The sequence below is a fragment of the Emydura macquarii genome, unplaced genomic scaffold (genome assembly GCF_026122565.2).
Source record: "Emydura macquarii macquarii isolate MOO-44397 ecotype Brisbane River unplaced genomic scaffold, CSIRO-AGI_Emac_v2 contig_3108, whole genome shotgun sequence".
NCBI classification, from domain to species: Eukaryota; Metazoa; Chordata; order Testudines; family Chelidae; genus Emydura; species Emydura macquarii.
In genome coordinates, this window is record NW_027133245.1 from 1,894,865 (window position 1) to 1,914,500 (window position 19,636).

General features: G+C 38.5%; 1 protein-coding gene across 1 annotated transcript in view; it reads right to left on the bottom strand.

Moving 5' to 3' along the window:
• DLC1 (DLC1 Rho GTPase activating protein) overlaps positions 1-19,636 on the bottom strand; it is a 413,813-nt gene that overhangs the window by 311,306 nt on the left and 82,871 nt on the right. The window lies entirely within an intron of this gene.

Genomic DNA, 19,636 nt, shown 5'->3' on the forward strand with positions numbered 1-19,636 from the left:
GTGTTATTGGTTCCAATGAGACTAGTTACAGTAGTAAGTATTACATCTAGCAAAGTTTTCAGAATCAGGCCCTTGAAGGAGGCTAAAATCTCAATAAATCAGGGGAAACTAATTTAATACTCTGGCATATTTCTCACTTCAAGTAGGTCTAGAATTTGAAGGAAAGTGTGGTTTATTAATGACCATACACCAGATCAGGCCACGATCTGTTATTGTCATTCACATGAACGAACTTCTAAGCTCCACAACTTCAATTAGGTTCTGTGCAGGGAGAGGGGTCACCTGTGTGCATCATACTGAAAGATCAGGGCCTTAGTCTTTAGAGCTTCCTGCTATTTTAATGAACATTTGCTTAAGTTTTAATTAAGAAATGTTTACAAATTCCCTACAGCTCTATTGGTTTGATTGCGTCCCTTACCCATTTTGGTGAATACTTACTCACTTAAGTGTCCCCATTGAGATCAGTAAGGTTACTCACGTGAGTAATCATTGGCCAGTGGAAGTAAGGGTTCCCCAGTTGGGCCTTATATCTTATAGTTTAGATGGCAACATACATACATTCATCTATTCATTTTGACACTTGAATGTATGAATGATTGGACAAAGGAAATAAATTACAGCTATTTAAATTATGCATTATAAAACAAGACAGAGCAACAAGTTCTTTATCAAATAATGAAACAAAACTACTGGGCTGTAAAACACTACAGGTTCAAGGAGCAGACACTTCTACTTTTCACTCCCTACATAAGAACTGTCAGCACTTAGCATGAATCTGCTTATTGATTTCAGCAATAAAGAAGATTAACTACCGAGTTTGTTCTGGGTCATTTCAGTCCACTACAGCAAGCTCCGATTGCCCACCAGGCCACAAGGCTGTCCTGACGAATCACATGCCTGAAGGTATAAAAGTAGGCAGCTTGAAAGAAATGCAGAATTATGACTGTGCAAATGAGTCTCTGTAAATTATGCCCTGACAAAGTGACTTTTAGAATGGGCTTGTGCACACCCTGAGATATTTAAACTCTTTTTAGGATGGCAAGCTTCATTTCACCTTTTCCACCTTTGTGGAAGTTTGTGTTTAAAAAGAAAATATAGTCATAGGGTAACAGAATTCCAGGCACAAGTCATTAGTGTGTGGGAGGTTGAGGAAGATGGAAATAACACACAGAGCCAGGCAAATCCCTCGCCTCCCCCTAAAAATGAACAGCCCCAAATTATTTGCACAGGCAAAATTCGGTAGTAAGAGGATGATTCTGCTTTGAGATTCTCTTTTCTTTCTTGTAAAGCACTTCTCATGTGAGCATCCCAATGCATTTTAGAAAAAAAAATTAGCACCACCACATCTGTTTTATTTTGATCAATGCGGGTGGGTAAACTGAAAGTCCAAAAAAGTTAAGAAATTTGTCCATGAGTACACAGTGAGTCTGCAGCAGAATCAAGAGGAGAATCCTGCATGTAAAGCACCAGGCTACGCAATCTCCAAAGGACATTCATGCATGTCTTCCTAGGCATTTGTTTTATTGGCAGCCTGAAAAATGCCAGCATTCTAAGGGTTAAAGGGTTGTTACTCCCATTGCTGTTAAATGGTGTTATACGTGTGCAGTGAGGGCAGAACAGATCCCTTACTGTTTTTCATTTTTGGAGGTGGCGGGTTATATTTCATGGGGGATGAAAAACAAATAAATCTCACTTTAGGAATCCTTCTGTTTTACTTGTGCTATCACACTAGCTTTGGCTGTCTAATGGATAGCAGAAAAATGATTAAATAAGAGTATATCAAATATTTTGCTTGAAATTTAAGACAAATAAATATATGACAAGGGCACGTTCACTGTTCCCTAAAATATGGATTTACAGTAACATGGAGTGTGAAAGATTTACCAGACACGCACGAAGCTAGCCAGAAGACTAAACCTACTAGTTAGGGAGGCCCTTCCATACCCTTCTCCAGTGCTTAATTTGTAATGAAAGAGGTGCCGGGGTTCAAGCAATTTTTTTACATTCATAACTGAGCAGCAAGCCCAGAGGTGCCTGGGCTCTGAATTGCCAAGCCTAGAGGCACAAATTAAGCGCTGCCCTTCTCACAGAGCAGCGACCCACAGATCAGTGGAAGCCCAGTTGCCCCATCCTCATCTGGCAAAGATTTGGGCTTTCCAACAGACCACGACCTATGGAGCCTGCTAGGAGTTCCTTCTCTGTCTAATCCCCTGAGTACTGTATTAGGAGCAGACATTGTTCTCTCTTTTCTGACCCCAATCTTCAGAGAGCCCCCCTCCATCTATCTTCCCAGCCCCCACCCCTTCCAAACGCTGCACCAAACATTTCTGAGGAGAATTATGTCCGATAGATTTTTTTTTCTTTCCCCATCACCCACCTTTGAAGGGATACCCTTCCTTTCCACACCCAGATGCTCTTTCCCATCACCTGCTGCAACTGTTTCCTCTCTCCCCTGCTGCTGCTTCAAAGCAGAATCTCTCTCTCTTTCTGCTTATGTAGGTTTTTATACCATTTCCACAGTATCTGAGTCTCCTTTGCTGAGAGGGGAAGCTTCTACCGCAACTTCCATCACTCCTTCTTAGTTCCACCTCCTACAAGGGTGACACTTTCCACTCTCTCTTTTCCATCATAGTCGTCATCTGCACCACAAACCCACAACAGGTCAGCTGCTTATCACTTTTCCATCCAGCAGGACAAAATGTATCAAATACTGTTCATTTTTAATGCTGTTGCCTGAAGTATTTTTGTAATGCATCTGTGGCCACTAAGGAACTTCATGATCTTTCAGATCCTATGGACACTGTGGGGCCTGAATCCAGATCGCCTTGCTCCTACCACTTAAAATTAAGGAGAAAATGTGTCATTAACATATAGGGCCTGTGACACACAGTAGTTCAGTCCTGATTCTATTCAATAGAGGGCAGTGCTATCTATATACACTGTATACACTGTGTACTCTGTTCTGAAAAGTAGTGAAACCATCCAGAGCCTGGTGAGTTTCAGTGAGGTACTCAACTAGCCTTCTATAGCATTGATTGCTGGAGAAAGGAAGGGTTGGAAGACAAGAGGTTATGTCCCAGTGTTTCTGAGCTACTCAGGGAAATTTACCAGACTTTGGTCAGGTTCAGAGCTATTCAAAAGGTTAAAAGGAAACATCAGCAGCAAAACTGATCATTAGGGCTGGTTGAAAATTCTTCCTTCTGAACAGAAAATTGAGGTTTTAACAATATTTGGTGCTCAATTTTCTGACAAAAAAATCAAAGAACGTGAACATTTTCAGCAAAAATGTTTTTGGTTCTTCTGGAAATTTCTGGCAAAAAAAGAAAAATCCATTTTCCATTGCTGAAAAGTTTTTTTTGCTTGTTTTTTTTTTTTTTAAATAAAAAGAGATCAACTTTTCAGATTTAATAAAAAGTACAAGTTTTCTGCTGAAAATTGATTAAAATTATTTAAAAAAAATGTGTTGAAATTTCCTGCAGACAGAAATTACCATTTCTGACCAACTTTACCAATCAATTTGTTATCTGCAATAATTTAATGTCAGACATGTGTCATCTTACTGTAAAATATATTTGAAATGAAAAAACTTAACATAACGTCAGATGTAATTTTTTCCACAAGTTTATCATAATGGCTCATGGAGGGGAGGGATTGTTACTTAGTAGCAAATAAAAGTATAACATGCACAACATTGTAGAAGGAGTTGGTAGCAAATCCTATAACTGGGTTGCCTAACACTTTCCATTATAACAGATCCTTGTGACATTTGTTTGAACTTCTCAAACACTTCCATTGTTTCCAGCAGACCTTTGAATTCAGAGTGAAATTCAGGCTATAGAAGTGCCTTTTCTTTGTCCTATGAAGTTCCAACCAAGTTTAGTGGAGTTATAAATGGTTAAAAATTGCCATTTCTCATCAGTCACTTGCATTTCTCAAGAAAATTTGGGCAGCCTGTTTTGTACAAGACTCACCATCCCAGAGTAGTCACAGCTTAGTGTGACATCACAGCCACTCTAACTCAGCATGTCCACCATACCCTTTGGCCTACTCTGGTCATAGACTGGATTTGGCACTTCAGTCAAGCAGTTTTCCAGAGTTCAACCACTGCTGGGGTAACAGAATCCTTTAGATACAATCCAACAAAAGCACAAAACAAAGGAATCTTCAGCCCTTGTGGGCTCAGTCGCCTTCATTACAGGCAGGTCCCAGATGCAACAGTAAGTCTCAACACCCACAGAGTGCATGGGCTCTGGTCAACCCAACAATCTGGTCCAGGCCCAACCTCCTACAAAGGGAGCTGGCCACAGCCACACCCTTCAGAAAACTCCTGATCCCCAACCAGGCTTCTTGTCCCCATTTAGGAGCAGCCTGTCAACTCTCCTCCTCAGTCAGCCCTCAACTTCTGGGCTTTCCTCCTCCTAAGTAGCAGGGCAGGGCTAACTGAATAGACCTGACTGGGATGTAGGCCTTCCAGCCCTTAAAAGGGCAGGCTGTCCTGTTACATGGCCAAAATAATAACTAAACTGAAGATTCTAGAGAGCCAGGCCCATTCTAAAGCAGCACACATTGCATTGAGGAAACCTTAACAGTTGCCAGAGAAGCTGTAGTGAAAATGAGTAGGGGAGGGGAGGGGAGGGAAGGGAAAGAGAACTGGGTTGAATTCCTCCCCCCACCTGATCACAACCCCCCAGATCTGGTTCATGTTCCTATCTTCCCCTCTAGGAGCATGACATGGGGCAAGAGCTCCTTCAACTCTGGTGACTGGGGAAGGAGAGAGAGAGGACTAGTTCACTCACTCCACCTTAATTGTTCCCAAATCCAGCACATGACCCCAGCATCCCACCTCCTGTCTGGGCACTACATGGGACAGGAATGCCAAACTGCTGAGGGATGGGGTGGAGACAGAGCCAGGCCAGGTTCCCCCCACCCACTTCTCAGAATCAACACATCAAAGGATAGTTTTAGATAGATAGAGCAATACCAGTCAAAGAGGGATCCCCACCATCTCAACAATATAATTCACTTATGTCTTGCTAAGGCTGTAGACAGGAAACAAACATTTTGTACAATGGGATAGACTGTAATCTTTTATTCTCTCTATAAAAATTAAAGATGACACACCATTAAAATAGACAGATTAGACATGCACACGTGTAAGAGATCATTCAAAAGTGTGTATTTAAATAGTGTTTTACCGTCATTTGTGTGTTGTCCCTACCCAGCACATTGTTTAAGGAAGTGAATGGGGCTGGTATCCTATCAGCTCAGCTGACACACAAGGTAGCCATGTTATGCAATTCATATTTTCCTGGTATGGCTTTCATTTATCCATTTGAGTGATTTCATATGAAATAGTAAGACAGAAGGCTGCTTACAAACAGTTCAACATAAATCTTAGCTCCTCTATTCAGCTCACTGCTCTTTCTTTCTCTCACTTCTGAGACATACTGTCTTATAATTTTTTAAAAGATTTTTTTGTAAACAAATGTTTCTGTGCCTAAATCAATTACATTCAACTGCATGTACCATAATACCGTACTTTTCTGAATCAATCATTTCTGATGTACCCTGACCGCCATGTAAACATTTGTAGGAAAGTTAATTTGTGACATGCATATTTCTTTATTAAAGCAATATAAAGCAGGCCGACAAGTTAAAGCAGTCTGCCAATTGTTAACACATCAGCTTAGTTGTATTATATTGCTAAACCCAAAAGAAAGAATGACTATAAAGCTGTTTTCAATAGTGGACATTATACTATCAAAAAGTGATATGCCCATAACAGGGGAGCTAACCCTTTAATACTAACATAGTTACCAATGCCCACTGGCAATACAGAAAACAAAACAAAAGACAAAAAAAGCCCACAGAAATCTTTAGTGTCCTGGTAGTAATCTCTCTAGATTCCTAACCAGCACATTGGAACAAACAAAGCAGAGCCTGAACCAGAGAATCTCTCTCTGGTTTAATGCTGATCCCAGTATGTGCTGGGATTGGCTTTTGAGGATCACACCACACTGTTGCCTATAGGTCATGCAATGCAGAAATCAGTGAATATTTTATAGGTGACTATCACATCTGTTCTTCTTTTGAAAGAGCTCCCGGTAACTTAGGATATACCAGACAAATGCACAGAGAAATATATATGTTGACTGACTGGTGTGATTTGCAGGTGCAAACTAAACTGATATAAACCAAGTTTAAACCACCATAAGAGTGTCCACACATAAATGGCATTGGTTTAGCATCACACCGTTATTTAAACTAGTACAACCCTGTATATAGACCAGCCCCTAACCTCACCAGAAAGCTGTATTAGAAGTTGAAGCTACAATTTTCTTACTCTGTTCCTCTATAACAAAAGCCATAAGTGAGCTATACATTTTATTTTTGTTCATGTCTGTCAAGAAAGAAAATCTGTCACATATAGTAAATATAGATCATACAGGACTTGGTTAACAAAAATTCCATCATTTCTAACAGAATTTTTACAGAAAATTAATATTTTCTAACAAAAATTAGAGAAGATGATAATTAATCCATGAGACCATATGCTAATAGAAGCCCTTAATAATTTACCCAAGGCCTCATCCCTTGGGACTTTGTAAAGATTTCCTCTTTCTAGAGGGAATCTGTTTCATTACCTCACAGGAAGTCATTATGTATCCTCCTTTATACAATTTGACATATATAAGAATACACACATTATATTTTACTAGTTGTCAGTGAAAAATATAATACTGTTAAAAGTTATTTTAACTTTTTATGCAAAAGATACTTAACATATTACAGAAAACAAGTCCAACTGTAATCAGCCTGTTCAACAGTTTTTAAAAAAAACAAACCTGAGTAAATTAGATGCATCAGCTATGAAGTCTGCATGAACCATTTGCTGAGCTCACAAATCCAATAATGTTTGCAAAATCTGACCAAAATCTGACTCTAAACTTCGTCAACATGTCTTGATTTGTCTTTAGAAAAACAAACATTAACGAATTGCTTAATTTTATAATGGTTTGCTCCTCTTTAAAATGATAATATTGTTCATCGTCATATAAAGGGGGCTTGAACTAATAGACAACAAGTGATTGTACAATATTTCTTTTTAATTTTTATCAGGTTTATTTCTTGAGTGGAGAATCAGCCTTCTCTCAAGCTGAAGGGAGGGAAAAAGACAGGATCCAAAGTCAAAGTGAACTATTGCCACATTCACCAGGCTTATTTAACATTTGTATACTGCAGCTAGAAGCTAGCATGCTAAAATAGCTGTGTAGCTGGGGGTAACACAGGCGGTGGCTCAAACTAGTTGCCCTAAAATGTACCCAAAGTGTAGGGGCAGATTTGTACTCAAACAGTTAACGAGCGCTGCTGCCCGTGCTACCCCTGGCTGCACTATTATTTTTAGGGTGCTCTCTTGAACAGAGCTAGCATGTGTTTGTCTACTCAAGCTGGGAAGCACACTTCCAGCTGCAGCATAGAAGTCGACTTTATTTATATCATATTCAATTAGCAACTACTATCAGTTCTAGTTTCCAATATGCATCTTTCCTTTGGACTCTTTGTATGATCTAATGTTGTCAGCTAGTCAATAAACCAGAAAAAACATTAAAAATTATATCTTTGAAATCTGAATGTTCAGCCTTGAACTCCTGCTAGACGTTACATATTATATAATACATTGTCTACCCAAACAGAGTGCTATACATATTATGGAATAGGAGCAGCGATTGTAAATTTATATTCTTTTTCTAGGGAACCCCCGCCCCAAAACAAACCACTTGGCTTAATCCTGCTTCCACTGAAGTCAAACACTATCTCCATAGAAGGAGAATCAGACCCAAAGAATGAATTTGATGCTGAACTGCAGCTGGTGTGTCTTATTTATCTGAAGGTATATTTACACTTTGGGCTGGGGATGTGACTCCTCATTCAAGAAGACATATTCATACTAGTTCTGACAGAGTGTAGCTGCACCAGCATGGGTGAAAGGATAGGCTAGCCTCCATGAGTGCAAACTGTCTGAGACCATAGGCATGTGCTCAGGATGGCTATTCCTTCCCCCCACTTACGCAGCCACAGCTACACTCTTTTTTTTAGCATGCTAGCTCAATCAGGGCTAGCTGGCATGAGTATGCCTCCTTGAGCTGAGACCTGTTTCACTCCCTCCCAGCTCATAGTGTAGATGTACCCTAAGCATCAATTTAAACTTCCAAACTCACCTATAGTACTCCAGGATGATAATTCCACCACAGGTTAAGAATGATCCATGTATTCAGTACAAACAACAACAAAACAACTCTGCAGTGTGAAAGACCAAATTTCCTGGCTACAGGTGGTTGTCATATTGAAACCAATTTAATTTTGCTTGACTTTATTTCCAGAGCCTACCAGAATCAAGCTTCCAGTAGAAGTGAAGGAGTGTGACAATTTAAAGAAAAACTGCTCTGTGCTATGATCCTGCTCTATGCTAGAAAATGGAGCCACTGCTGACAGTGGTTGTCAGCAACAAGTCCCTCTGCTGAAACAGTGATGAAAATAGTTTAACTGCTAGGGTAGATGGGACAAAAAACCTCTCTTTGACACCATTGCAGAAATGCTACAGATTTGATTGAACCAGATTTCAGTTACATATTTATACATAACAGTGTTGAAAACAGATTTTGTCCCAGGTACACTAGTAGTTAACCTCTTTTTTAACACTGGTTCATGGAACTGACTGCTGAATACCAATGTCAGCAATGACTGTTTCCTAGTGGACATAAGGTTGAAAGGAAAAGGTACAGGCTGCCAGTAAAAGTGTGCTAGGAATTCCCATTTGGATGCATCTGAAAATATCCTGAGAGGAAACTGGGCAAGTGCATCTGGAGTATCATTTAGGATGCTATTGGCAATAAATCATGAGAATGGCAACTGGAACAGGCCTTTTGAAAAGACTAGAGAGCAGTGAAGCTCTTATATTGCATACGGATTACTTTGTAGTGGCAATACCATCGGGGGGTGGGGGGGACTCGATTATACCCACCTCCTGCATCATATTACACAGCCTTATGCAATTGGACAGACAGCTGACAAATATAAGCAGAGATTAAAATACAGTGGTTGCACAGACAGATTTTCTCCAAGCAGATGGTGATCAATGAGAGATTCCTGTTTCATAAAATTCTATTCCATTTAATGTACGTTCTTATACTATGCTCTCACTGTAGTAACTGAGCACCTTCCAGTAGCACTTAACATCTGTCATGTGTTGGTTCTCTCACTCAGACTTTTCCCAAGGGGAGAATTGTGTCTGCAGAACTGTGTCTGCAGTGGAGGGCTTTGTTTTGGAAGGGGTCTATTCTAGAAGATTGTTTTGCTTTTTAAATGAACACTAGGTTAGAAAAGGCAGGTTGAAGTAGTGGAAGGTGGTGAAGTTTGTAAAGGGCCTTAGTTCCTGTGGGAGTTAGTTCCACAGTCCCAGACTGGCCCCCAAGAAACTTCTCTCTCTCGCACAGATGAGCTTGCAGCTTTCTACAATAAGGGGAATTGTGCCTAAAGGCAATGGTTGATGGCTTCTTACCCCCAAAGCTTCAGGAGATCTTTGCAGTATCTTGGGCCCAGGTTAGTCAGCATATTGAACATAAGGACCCATACCTTGAACTTGACTCGACATTCTGTGGAAAGCCAGTTTAGACAACAATGTTGATGAGGAGATGTGCCAGAGCATTCTGTAATTGTTGGCGTTTCATAAGGACCGATGGCTTTGTGCCTAGATATGCTGCATTGCTGTAGTTCAGGTGGGAGGTGACAAAGGCATGTAATAACTGAGCATGTCATCATCCATTAGGATGGGGCAGAGTTTCATAGCCAACTAGAGATGGTAGAAAACTTTGCTCTTAGATACTGCTATATGAGACCTTAGGGTCAGCGAAGAATCCAGAAGCACTCCTAAACTGCAGATTGAAGGACATTTACAACTGATCAATTCAACCAAAGAAGACTGCACTGTGGCTTCAAACTTTTCAAAAAAATGGTTTTACTCTGCCTGTGGGTGACTGTACCTTTAAGACTCACATTCTGTAATGCACAGGGGTTAATGAAGCAGATTTCTGACCAGAACCTTTTCTTTGAGGGATCAGTGACTGCCACACTGCCCACCAGCATAATCTCAGGCTTGCTTTGGTTCAGCTTCATCCAGCTGTTCTTTATCCATGAGCTGATCTCATCTAAGCACTGAGCCATTTTAGTGGTACTGGTGTGGTCGTAGATGGTGAAGGATAGGTAGAGCTGTGTCATCTGTAGATTGCTGGCACATGAATCCATGTTGTCTGACTAGTACACCCAGCGTCTGTGTGCAGATGTTGAATAGAACTGGAGAGAGAATTGATCCTGATGAGACACCTCAAGTGAGGGCCCTAGTGGTGGAAATGCAATTTCCATCACTTCTCATTGGGTGTGTCCCTTCCAAAAGGGCTCAAAATCATTTTAGCACATTCCCTTGGACTCCTGCAATCTCACTTAGGTGAGGAAGCAAAATCTCATGTTAGACAGTGCCAAATATTTCAGAGAGGTGCAGGAGGATGAGAATGGATTGACTGCAAGAGATAATCATCCATCAGTTCCAATAAAGCTATTTCCATACCATGTCCTGGCCTGAATCCAGATTGTGCCCAGATCCAGGGCTAGGACATTAGCTTCAATTAGTTGAGCTTGTTGGCTTTTGGCTAGCTTTCTGTGAGCTCTCTCAGGGACAGAAGCTTTAATACTGGGTGATAGTTGACTAGAACCAACATATCTGGTGTGGATTTTTCAGTGTTAATTGTACTGCTGTGTGAGTGAGGGAAACCAAGAGGGGGGATTAATTATGTCCCATTATGTGGCAATCCTGAAGAATTATTTAGAACATAGTGAATTTGATGCTGTGATAAATGACACTTTTTTTTTTAAAGGCTATGGATATCATAATATAATTCTGATTGCTTAGGCGAGGCATGCTTCTTGTTGGTTAATCCCTCATCTTGATTATTGTAATTTTTTCCTCTCTAACCTCTTGAAGTAGTACTGTCATCTTCTCCTCTCTGGCCTCTCCAAGTAGTATAGCATTCTCCCATAACCTCCCCACTCCATCCTAAAGCTGCTTTCATTTGTCAATCAAACCATGTCACTCTCTCTCTGAATCCTTCCCATTCCACTGCAAAGTTTGGGTCAAAATCCAGACTTCCCAATAATTCAGTAATGTTCAAAATTGGACATTTTCTATGGCATAATATAGAAAATTGGTATTATGGTAGCATGTAGAGGCTCCAATTAAGATTGAGGCCCCTTTGTGCCAATACAAACACATTATAAGAGAAAGCCACTGTCTCCAAGAGCGTATAGTCATCATAGAGAAGAGAGAGAGAGAGAGATAATACAGAAAAAGGATAGGACAGGAAACAGAGATACAAAGAGGTAACAGGCATCCATATATGAAGTTCAAACCATGATGCAATTTTTCCATAGTTCAGAGATCTAGTTTGGTCCCCATTTTGGTAAAAGATAATAATAAAAATAATAATAAAATGAGATGACAAACCTTTGCTCTTTTAAAGGACAAAAATAAAGAAAAGAAAAAACTGGAGACCGCAAATAAAGAGATGATTTGAACCAGCTTTTAAAGATACATATTGCCTAAGGCATTGTTTTTGTGTTTATGTTCAGTGGTTGATGCACAAGCTGCCAAATGTAAAACAATAGGCACTTCCAAATTCAATGTAAGAGGTTTTCCTCATTCAAGAAAAACAAGTAATCATCATAATATTGGATTATATCTCCTCTACCACAGGACTGCACTTCAAATAAGCAGTTTCTAAAAGCATAATCAATAGCAGCAAGTAAACAATTGGAGATATACGTTAACTATTGTGTGTTTAGTGTAACAAATACATTCATAATTTTATGAGCATTAAGAAGCACATTTTCAAAATAGCCATAGTCTTACTATTTTAATTTACACCTGGAATTTTGCATGCATGTAATATTGGGGTACAACCTTGGTTAAGCATGTTCTGCATGCCCCAAAATGTTTAGATTTGAAAGTAGATCTAACTATTCAATTTATTTGTAAATAAGATTTTGCTACCAAAAATCTGAGTTCTACAGCACTCAGTGATTTGTTCACAAAAAATTGTGGGAACAAGCAAGTCATAAATTGTTTTATTGATGTAGCAGCAGCACCATTTGGAAATCCTTTATCCATTGTGGATCAGTATAGAACCCTGTAAGGAACACACATTCAAGTGCTTTCAACCCAGCTGATTGGAAAAGTTGATTAATGAATTATCACTCACCTAAACCATACTGTTTAATGTACACTACAATGTACGCATGCAATGAAACACAAATATAGGGGCAAACCCTTAAGTCCCTACTCTGACAAGTGTCACATAGACTTCAGTAACTACCAGGGATTAAGAACCTCAAGATTTGGCAACTAGTGCTATATTATTTCAAGTGTCCCTGCCCCCCCCGACCTTTTTAATAAAAGGACACAAACTGAAAAATCAAAAGTAATTGTAATTTCTTTGAACTCTTCCCCCCTTTAATACGATGAACATATCATATGGAATCAGGATGACTAAAATTCATAGGAGGATATTCTAAAATACACCTTTTGGAGAAAACAGTAAACTTTAAAACAAATCAATGCAATTTTTTTAGATAGTTTTATTCTAGGAAAAATAGTTTTTAAAAAAGTCATATTAAAAGCAGGAAAAGATATATTGTAAAGTTAAACCTTGCATTTCTGACATTTTAAATGAAAAATAAAATAAATGAAGATATTGAAAAGTCAAAATGGGGATGATTATTTTATTTATGTTTATAGAAAGGCTAAGGTCAATACTTAGCTGCATGTTTTAGGAACCCATGACAGAATTTATAAATCATTCTAAATGCAGCTGCTTAAGATAACCCACTATAAATCCCCTCCCCTTCAAACAATTCTCTCCAATTTTCATATGACTGGGAAAAAAATACTCGTTTCATGTCCTGAAGGTCAGTAGGTTTTAGGCCAAAATCTTCCAACTTGTCCATTCATATGGACCCTTACTAGAGTTTAATCTGGCTCCACACATGTATAGGAGTTCACCTGCACAGAACAGCTCGTAGGACTGGAGCCTTAGTTTTCCTGTGTATAGGATGCATCTGTTCTGTTCTCATATGCACTCTTTGTCCCCAGTCCTGAAAGCACTTATGCATGTGCTTAACTTTACATACAAGTAGTCCTACTGATACCTGTGGCTATTCATGTGTGTGAAGTTAATCATATGGATAAGTGTTTGTAGAATGACCAGATTGCATCCTCGCTCTTTTTTCAGGTACAGTGGAGTCATATTTATGTACAACAGTTTCCAATTTATCTTTTGTTTTAAAGAAATGTAGTTGTGTTGGCAGCTGGAATTAAATGTTGGAATTAAATATATTAATTTTGCTTGGACAGTGATACATGAGCAACGTGTTTGCAGTTTTTAGCTTTGTTTTGGTATTAAAACATACAAAGCATAGTAGCTAGAAAATGTTAGGGTATAAACAGAGGGAGAAGTGAAGATGATTTGTCTAAAGGATTTTTTTACATTTAAGATTAAGAAAAAGTGGTCAGTTATTAAGATTGCTTCATTTTGCTCAAAGCCATTAACAATCCCCCCCCCCAGCTAAAATGACAAAGCTAGCATTCTGCATTTTCAGAATGCCATTTTTTTGTCATGGATTGCACTTCTCTGCTCCAGAAGGTGTCAAGTACCTTCTATTTCTATTGAAGTCAATGAAACCTTTGCAGAAGGTGGTCAACACCACACATGATTGGCTCCTTTCTGATGGAGCATTCTTTTTATCCTTTGCTGGGTTCTTTTCTGTTCATTAAGACTAATGTGTAGAGATAAGCACATGAATAAATGCTTGCAGGATCAACACTGGTGAGAAGTGTTTGGCACTGGAGAGAATAGAGTATGCAGCATTTTTGCAAAATCACCAAGGCTGAGAATCCCCAGATGTATCAGGTCCTTATTCAGAATCCCGAGGAGTATTATACAAAAACCTGTCTTAGTGCTGCTTCCTGGTCTTCCATTGTGTATGGCAACAAGGTTCATTGCCGTTAGTTTTCCCCATACGGCTATGTAATAACTCCCTCTCTGGGCTCCAAAAGGGGAAGATATTGTCAATAGGGGCAACATTAACTTCCACATTCATTTCCACCCAGACATCAATGGAATCCTGATGGTATCCTACAATGTCTAGCAGCTATTTTCTGTCTCTGTTCTCTTTGGGATCAACACTTCCCATAACCCATAGAGCAGTAACCCTGCAGGCGTTCACACTGAAGGGCATTCTCTAGAGTTGGGGAAGCCTGAGATATAGTCACTGCTCCTCTCCACTGCAGTATTTGGGACCCTTCTGGAATAATTTCCACTCCTTTGCTCCCCTTCACGCCACACAGCATTGAGAAATTTCTGATCCATTATTCTTAAAACAATATTTGGTAAAAACACAGTTAAAACTTTTTGCAATTCTCCCCAACATATTTGAAGTGATGACTAATGCTTAGTTATCTAAGTGGCCAATAACTATACAGAATCTTAATGACGCACAGAAGCGAGAAAGAATGTCTCATATTACATCTGTGTAATAGCTGTCATTCTGGATATATTGAGAGACAAAGGGATATTTATGGTTTAGTTTGCCATCAAATACATTTCCATTGTGCATAACCCTGTAATAAATTAAATAACCGACTTTGGCAACTATGTTTATGCAATATAAATTAAAGTCAATATCCTGAATTTTCTTCTAAATATATCAGAAAGATTCTTGCTACTTTTATTGCTAATATTAAACAAAGATTCAGTTCAGTTTAATATGATTAATTGATATTTACTGGTTTTTTGCTTTCTTCCTTCTAAAATGCTTGAATAGCATTCCACATAACAAAACAGTTATCCAGCTACAGTAGGTTATTTTTAATTCTGCCATCTTGATTGATGAAAGCTACAGTTAACACCAGATCTGTCAGGAAATATGCCCTGAAATTTCTCATTTAGAATTTACGCTTTTAAGAATATTTTTAAGAGATGAACTATAGCTAAGGTAGCTCTGAGAAAAGCTCTAGAGACATAACCAACAGAGATATAAGTGATATACTTACCTAAAGCTTTGCTTCAGAGAATTAGTACCAAGGGGAAAAAAAGCTTAGCCCTAAATGCCCTCCTTGTTAATGGCAAATGAGGTAAAAAAAGATATTTTCACACTTCTAGTTTTCTATTTTATGGCCATTAAAAAAAATGCAAGCAAGATCATGCAACGATTTATAACTGAATGTAAAAAAAAAGGTTTAGCATATTTATTTTTTTTAAAGATGGAATTAGAGTACACATGCAGATTTTGCTTTAGATCTGGCACATTTTGATAAACATAGTTGGCATACGGTCTACCACTTACTGTGAATTTTTTTTATCTCCAATTTTACTCTTAAGATCGTAAACATAGACAGCTCCAGTGCAGGAGACTGACATTCAGCTTAACCAGTTACAGAAAATGTCTTCATTTTTCAAATCAGCTTTATTTATTTATCTATCACAAAGTATAAAAGATTCCAAGACTGCCTTACCTATATGAAGAGAAGGTGGAAATCACAGACATTACCTCTCTAAAAACTTTGGCCACAAAAAAACAAAACCCAAAAAATCCCTCAGTCCCAGTTAGTTTCTGCTAGCATAAAAGTTCAGATTTCATTGCTGAGATCACTGCTCTATTCTAAGCAGTTTTGCTCAATGTGTGATTCTAACAAAAACACCCTCTGCAGCTGGAGGGAGCCTTAACTAAGCAGAATTCTGTCAAGCTTTTCCCAGTGACTTCTGTCTACTAAATTCAGACTGATGTTTTGTGAAAGGGGCCTCAACAACCAGGCCCAGATTGCCTGAAAAGTATTTCCTGCCTTTGAGGAGTATGCATATGTGAAAAGAGGACTGCATGAGGGGGTGGGGGGGAAACAGGGAAAAAATAAAAAGACTACAAGATTGAACATTTCAAGTCATTTGAGTTAGCCAACTACTGAGACAACTCTGTCAAAACTATTAAAAGATTTATGATGCACTTAGAGAATTTAGAAGTATTTTCCATTCCACTGTCGTTTATGAAAAAATATTCTGTAACCGTAACATGCATATGCAACTCCACAATTGTCCATAAACATAGGAGACTATCTTTGAATGTCTCAGATCTTTGAGAATTCAGAATAAAAAAAATAGGTAAAAAGCAAGTTGGCTTAAATAACTCACTTTTACAAAGCTTCTAGTGCAATTCTGACCACTAAATCCAAAGAATTAATCTATACGTGCATACTGCAAACACATTTTTACCAATGAAATTAGCTTGAATCACAAGAAATAAATGACTGTCATTACAGCTTAAAAGTAGTTATAGCACAAGAAATGGCATATTCCGCTTTACCTCTATTGAGAATCCTCCAGAGTCACACAAATCCAGCTCTGCAAAAGCACAAGGACAGACTCCATCTTGATCATATTAGAATTTTGCTGACATAAAACACTTGTAACTATTTCTTTCCAGTTTGACAGGGTGCCTGAATCACATCTCTAGAGAAACCCACAGCCTCTACATCCTTCGTTCTATACAAATTTTGTGAAATATCTGTTTATCTTTCCTGCTTTCTTCTGCGTCCTCTGAATGATTTCCTCTTAGTTGCTCCAGCCTGGGAACTTGGATTACCATTTGGTTTTGATTAAAACCAGACAGACAGCTCTGTAGAAGTTTGAGAGCAAGCTAATAGAAATGACTGGTATGGCTTTAATTAATGTATCAATTAATAATAAATGTTAACTATTCATATTACAAATGCTACTAACATAAAAAATAGAACTCTAAGACAGCAAGGGTAATTTTTATGTGAAATACTGCAAAATTTCCCACACATTTCTGCCATACATTTTACCCAAGTAACAAGAATCATAGAGAGATGCTGCCCCTATAGGATCTCAAACTACAGGATGGAGCCAAGTTAAGTGGTTTTCTTTTTAGTAAAAAAGAAAGAAGTGTCATTGCTGACTTTAATTATCTTTTTTATGAAGAGGCCACACAGTTTGCCTTTGGTCGACTCCTTTATAGTCCGTTCAAACCTATTTTGTAGTTATTTCTTAGATTAAATGAATTATACTGATCGGATTAACTGGAACCTTTGTTCTTTTTTTGTGGAAGCTTGGAAAAGAGATAGAGGAGGAAACATGGCAATAACTGCAAAGTTACATCATGAAATCTAATATATACTTCATACAAAGTAGTGCCTGAACAATTAGGGTAACTTGCACTCTTAGCTCTTGTCTTCTGGACCTCCAACATTTAAAGTAAGATATTTATTCACATGGCAATGGGCAGCCTTTGCACTGAATTGTTGATCCAGGAGAATTTGGTCATCTTCCAAGAACTGCAGTGTGACAGGTCTATAGAACTTCTGCACTGGTAAGGGTGAATCTCCAATAGCACGTTGGTTTGGCCAGAGATGGTGGATTTAATCAAATGGGTAAGGTTTTCCTCAGCTACCATTTAACATGGACATATGTGGAGCTAGTTTATTGCATCTTATATTCTCAGCACATGGAAGACTTTGGGCTAAATTTAAAAAATGTGATCTTTGTTTAGGTACATGTCATTTTATATGTGCATTTTCCAGCTCTAAAATTCTGGTATTAGGACTTAAAATTGGTCTAGGAAGCTTACATATGCAGAAATGGAGGCCGGGTTGAGGCCACTTCTAAAGTATGTTGCTTCCGATCAATGGATATTCTGCATGTGAATCAAGGGCAATGTACAACCTTAAGTGGAATAACTAATCAGCCTTCTCAGGTTCTCAAAGATAGAGGTCTTAGAAGCATATACAATAAAATAGTAGTAATACACAGATGTGTAAACAACAGGGAATGATCCTGTGACATGTAGCTTTAGCTACCTTAATCAAACTGGTGATCTAAATGCAAACTTGTAGCTCTAAATCACAGTGTATTGTGATGATTCACAACAGTTTTTGAAGGATTTTTCAGTCTATAATTCAAACAATGGCTCACAATGAGACAAATAGAACTGTGCAGAGACTGGAATTTTTGTGTTAAATTCCATGATTTCAAGACTGTTTTCATCATGAATCTAAAGGAAGACAAAGAATTTAGAAATTTCTCTTGAAATGAAATTTCTGGGGAAAAAAAAAAGTCATTTCGGGCCAATCAAAGTGTTTTGTTTCTATTTTGATTTTTTCTTATAATTGTGATAGATTATACTTCTCTGATGCCCCCTTGGAGTGAGAAGCAGCACCTCATTTGATCCAGACATCATTCTCTGGATGATGAGGCTATTTTAGATTTGGTTAAGTTTGGATTGTACCGCTTATGGAGTCTGCTCCATTTTGGGTCTGAAAAATAGTCCAGAATGAAGAAGAGGCAAAATTGTTCCACAGCCCACAAAAAACAACTAGGTCTCTGTGGCCTCATACAAGATAAAAGTCAATAGTTCCTGGAAACAGATCTAGGCTCCTTGTCTCTGTCTCCTTGTCCCAATACTGAGACCCTGGGCTCTGAAATGAAAAGTAAAGAAAAGTCCTCTACTTCCTCAGGTAGCCTGGCTGGCTGGTGCTCTCCGGCAGTTTTCCCAGGAAACATTCCCTGTTCTCTGGGGCTGGGAGTTGTAGCTCTGCTTGCTCCAGAATGGGCTGGGTTTCTCTCTTTTAAGGACTCGCCCTTCTCCAGGCTGGACAAGGTCACTGGTGCAGCAGGTTGGGGCTGATTGTGTCGGGAGGAGCTCCTTAACCCCTATTTGATAGGTGTGGGGAGCCCCTCCCTCCAACAATATAATAAATTTGAAAATGAGTCATTTTGAAATGAAAAATCAAAATGTTTTGTTCAAAAAAAAATTTGAAATCAGAACTTTCCAATCTTAACATTCTTCCTCTCCACTAGCCCATTTTCCCCCCAAACAAAATTTCATCCAAATCAACACATTCCTGAGGAAAATCCTGGTTTCAAAGAAACTGCATTTTCCAACAGATAAATGTTCCATCAGAATATTTTCAACCTACTCTAGAGACAAACACACTGCAGAATTTTGTTTCTCACTCTTTTTTTTCTGCACTGGTTGGTACCGGTTTGTATCTTCACATTTCAAGCTTAAGCTTATGGACAAGGACTTTGCTGCATGTTTACTTATTGTTCAGTGCTGTATACCTGCATATATACACACTATACAATAACAAGAAAGGAGAAGACATGATAATTTTCACACTAAAAACACTCTGAGGCAAAAGCAAATGTGTAGAAATATAGTTGAATGACAACATGTATTGGTTCCACAGCACCTTGACAAAATACCAAAAAATCAAGTGAAAAATTGGTAACACTCATAACATTGCAAATGTAAAATGTTCTGGCTGAACATTGGTATACCATTTTAAACTATGATAGATTTTATCCTGTTCCAATATCTTGCAGAATTCTGCCCTACTGCTAAGCCGAGAAGTCAAACTCAAAAGTTAAGAAGCACTCCTGAGCCATAATATAATATAACATGTATCTACAAAATAATTGGCAAAAGGGACTTCCCCCACATAAAAGGAGAAAAATCT